Here is a 5,000-nt window from a genome sequence, read left to right on the forward strand (position 1 = left end):
CCTCTAAACCCTAAACCCTAAACCCTAAACCCTAAACCCTAAACCCTAAACCCTAAACCCTAAACCCTAAACCCTAAACCCTAAACCCTAAACCCTAAACCCTAAACCCTAAACCCTAAACCCTAAACCCTAAACCCTAAACCCTAAACCCTAAACCCTAAACCCTAAACCCTAAACCCTAAACCCTAAACCCTAAACCCTAAACCCTAAACCCTAAACCCTAAACCCTAAACCCTAAACCCTAAACCCTAAACCCTAAACCCTAAACCCTAAACCCTAAACCCTAAACCCTAAACCCTAAACCCTAAACCCTAAACCCTAAACCCTAAACCCTAAACCCTAAACCCTAAACCCTAAACCCTAAACCCTAAACCCTAAACCCTAAACCCTAAACCCTAAACCCTAAACCCTAAACCCTAAACCCTAAACCCTAAACCCTAAACCCTAAACCCTAAACCCTAAACCCTAAACCCTAAACCCTAAACCCTAAACCCTAAACCCTAAACCCTAAACCCTAAACCCTAAACCCTAAACCCTAAACCCTAAACCCTAAACCCTAAACCCTAAACCCTAAACCCTAAACCCTAAACCCTAAACCCTAAACCCTAAACCCTAAACCCTAAACCCTAAACCCTAAACCCTAAACCCTAAACCCTAAACCCTAAACCCTAAACCCTAAACCCTAAACCCTAAACCCTAAACCCTAAACCCTAAACCCTAAACCCTAAACCCTAAACCCTAAACCCTAAACCCTAAACCCTAAACCCTAAACCCTAAACCCTAAACCCTAAACCCTAAACCCTAAACCCTAAACCCTAAACCCTAAACCCTAAACCCTAAACCCTAAACCCTAAACCCTAAACCCTAAACCCTAAACCCTAAACCCTAAACCCTAAACCCTAAACCCTAAACCCTAAACCCTAAACCCTAAACCCTAAACCCTAAACCCTAAACCCTAAACCCTAAACCCTAAACCCTAAACCCTAAACCCTAAACCCTAAACCCTAAACCCTAAACCCTAAACCCTAAACCCTAAACCCTAAACCCTAAACCCTAAACCCTAAACCCTAAACCCTAAACCCTAAACCCTAAACCCTAAACCCTAAACCCTAAACCCTAAACCCTAAACCCTAAACCCTAAACCCTAAACCCTAAACCCTAAACCCTAAACCCTAAACCCTAAACCCTAAACCCTAAACCCTAAACCCTAAACCCTAAACCCTAAACCCTAAACCCTAAACCCTAAACCCTAAACCCTAAACCCTAAACCCTAAACCCTAAACCCTAAACCCTAAACCCTAAACCCTAAACCCTAAACCCTAAACCCTAAACCCTAAACCCTAAACCCTAAACCCTAAACCCTAAACCCTAAACCCTAAACCCTAAACCCTAAACCCTAAACCCTAAACCCTAAACCCTAAACCCTAAACCCTAAACCCTAAACCCTAAACCCTAAACCCTAAACCCTAAACCCTAAACCCTAAACCCTAAACCCTAAACCCTAAACCCTAAACCCTAAACCCTAAACCCTAAACCCTAAACCCTAAACCCTAAACCCTAAACCCTAAACCCTAAACCCTAAACCCTAAACCCTAAACCCTAAACCCTAAACCCTAAACCCTAAACCCTAAACCCTAAACCCTAAACCCTAAACCCTAAACCCTAAACCCTAAACCCTAAACCCTAAACCCTAAACCCTAAACCCTAAACCCTAAACCCTAAACCCTAAACCCTAAACCCTAAACCCTAAACCCTAAACCCTAAACCCTAAACCCTAAACCCTAAACCCTAAACCCTAAACCCTAAACCCTAAACCCTAAACCCTAAACCCTAAACCCTAAACCCTAAACCCTAAACCCTAAACCCTAAACCCTAAACCCTAAACCCTAAACCCTAAACCCTAAACCCTAAACCCTAAACCCTAAACCCTAAACCCTAAACCCTAAACCCTAAACCCTAAACCCTAAACCCTAAACCCTAAACCCTAAACCCTAAACCCTAAACCCTAAACCCTAAACCCTAAACCCTAAACCCTAAACCCTAAACCCTAAACCCTAAACCCTAAACCCTAAACCCTAAACCCTAAACCCTAAACCCTAAACCCTAAACCCTAAACCCTAAACCCTAAACCCTAAACCCTAAACCCTAAACCCTAAACCCTAAACCCTAAACCCTAAACCCTAAACCCTAAACCCTAAACCCTAAACCCTAAACCCTAAACCCTAAACCCTAAACCCTAAACCCTAAACCCTAAACCCTAAACCCTAAACCCTAAACCCTAAACCCTAAACCCTAAACCCTAAACCCTAAACCCTAAACCCTAAACCCTAAACCCTAAACCCTAAACCCTAAACCCTAAACCCTAAACCCTAAACCCTAAACCCTAAACCCTAAACCCTAAACCCTAAACCCTAAACCCTAAACCCTAAACCCTAAACCCTAAACCCTAAACCCTAAACCCTAAACCCTAAACCCTAAACCCTAAACCCTAAACCCTAAACCCTAAACCCTAAACCCTAAACCCTAAACCCTAAACCCTAAACCCTAAACCCTAAACCCTAAACCCTAAACCCTAAACCCTAAACCCTAAACCCTAAACCCTAAACCCTAAACCCTAAACCCTAAACCCTAAACCCTAAACCCTAAACCCTAAACCCTAAACCCTAAACCCTAAACCCTAAACCCTAAACCCTAAACCCTAAACCCTAAACCCTAAACCCTAAACCCTAAACCCTAAACCCTAAACCCTAAACCCTAAACCCTAAACCCTAAACCCTAAACCCTAAACCCTAAACCCTAAACCCTAAACCCTAAACCCTAAACCCTAAACCCTAAACCCTAAACCCTAAACCCTAAACCCTAAACCCTAAACCCTAAACCCTAAACCCTAAACCCTAAACCCTAAACCCTAAACCCTAAACCCTAAACCCTAAACCCTAAACCCTAAACCCTAAACCCTAAACCCTAAACCCTAAACCCTAAACCCTAAACCCTAAACCCTAAACCCTAAACCCTAAACCCTAAACCCTAAACCCTAAACCCTAAACCCTAAACCCTAAACCCTAAACCCTAAACCCTAAACCCTAAACCCTAAACCCTAAACCCTAAACCCTAAACCCTAAACCCTAAACCCTAAACCCTAAACCCTAAACCCTAAACCCTAAACCCTAAACCCTAAACCCTAAACCCTAAACCCTAAACCCTAAACCCTAAACCCTAAACCCTAAACCCTAAACCCTAAACCCTAAACCCTAAACCCTAAACCCTAAACCCTAAACCCTAAACCCTAAACCCTAAACCCTAAACCCTAAACCCTAAACCCTAAACCCTAAACCCTAAACCCTAAACCCTAAACCCTAAACCCTAAACCCTAAACCCTAAACCCTAAACCCTAAACCCTAAACCCTAAACCCTAAACCCTAAACCCTAAACCCTAAACCCTAAACCCTAAACCCTAAACCCTAAACCCTAAACCCTAAACCCTAAACCCTAAACCCTAAACCCTAAACCCTAAACCCTAAACCCTAAACCCTAAACCCTAAACCCTAAACCCTAAACCCTAAACCCTAAACCCTAAACCCTAAACCCTAAACCCTAAACCCTAAACCCTAAACCCTAAACCCTAAACCCTAAACCCTAAACCCTAAACCCTAAACCCTAAACCCTAAACCCTAAACCCTAAACCCTAAACCCTAAACCCTAAACCCTAAACCCTAAACCCTAAACCCTAAACCCTAAACCCTAAACCCTAAACCCTAAACCCTAAACCCTAAACCCTAAACCCTAAACCCTAAACCCTAAACCCTAAACCCTAAACCCTAAACCCTAAACCCTAAACCCTAAACCCTAAACCCTAAACCCTAAACCCTAAACCCTAAACCCTAAACCCTAAACCCTAAACCCTAAACCCTAAACCCTAAACCCTAAACCCTAAACCCTAAACCCTAAACCCTAAACCCTAAACCCTAAACCCTAAACCCTAAACCCTAAACCCTAAACCCTAAACCCTAAACCCTAAACCCTAAACCCTAAACCCTAAACCCTAAACCCTAAACCCTAAACCCTAAACCCTAAACCCTAAACCCTAAACCCTAAACCCTAAACCCTAAACCCTAAACCCTAAACCCTAAACCCTAAACCCTAAACCCTAAACCCTAAACCCTAAACCCTAAACCCTAAACCCTAAACCCTAAACCCTAAACCCTAAACCCTAAACCCTAAACCCTAAACCCTAAACCCTAAACCCTAAACCCTAAACCCTAAACCCTAAACCCTAAACCCTAAACCCTAAACCCTAAACCCTAAACCCTAAACCCTAAACCCTAAACCCTAAACCCTAAACCCTAAACCCTAAACCCTAAACCCTAAACCCTAAACCCTAAACCCTAAACCCTAAACCCTAAACCCTAAACCCTAAACCCTAAACCCTAAACCCTAAACCCTAAACCCTAAACCCTAAACCCTAAACCCTAAACCCTAAACCCTAAACCCTAAACCCTAAACCCTAAACCCTAAACCCTAAACCCTAAACCCTAAACCCTAAACCCTAAACCCTAAACCCTAAACCCTAAACCCTAAACCCTAAACCCTAAACCCTAAACCCTAAACCCTAAACCCTAAACCCTAAACCCTAAACCCTAAACCCTAAACCCTAAACCCTAAACCCTAAACCCTAAACCCTAAACCCTAAACCCTAAACCCTAAACCCTAAACCCTAAACCCTAAACCCTAAACCCTAAACCCTAAACCCTAAACCCTAAACCCTAAACCCTAAACCCTAAACCCTAAACCCTAAACCCTAAACCCTAAACCCTAAACCCTAAACCCTAAACCCTAAACCCTAAACCCTAAACCCTAAACCCTAAACCCTAAACCCTAAACCCTAAACCCTAAACCCTAAACCCTAAACCCTAAACCCTAAACCCTAAACCCTAAACCCTAAACCCTAAACCCTAAACCCTAAACCCTAAACCCTAAACCCTAAACCCTAAACCCTAAAC

Source organism: Ziziphus jujuba, chromosome 6 (genome assembly GCF_031755915.1).
Source record: "Ziziphus jujuba cultivar Dongzao chromosome 6, ASM3175591v1".
NCBI lineage: Eukaryota > Viridiplantae > Streptophyta > Magnoliopsida > Rosales > Rhamnaceae > Ziziphus > Ziziphus jujuba.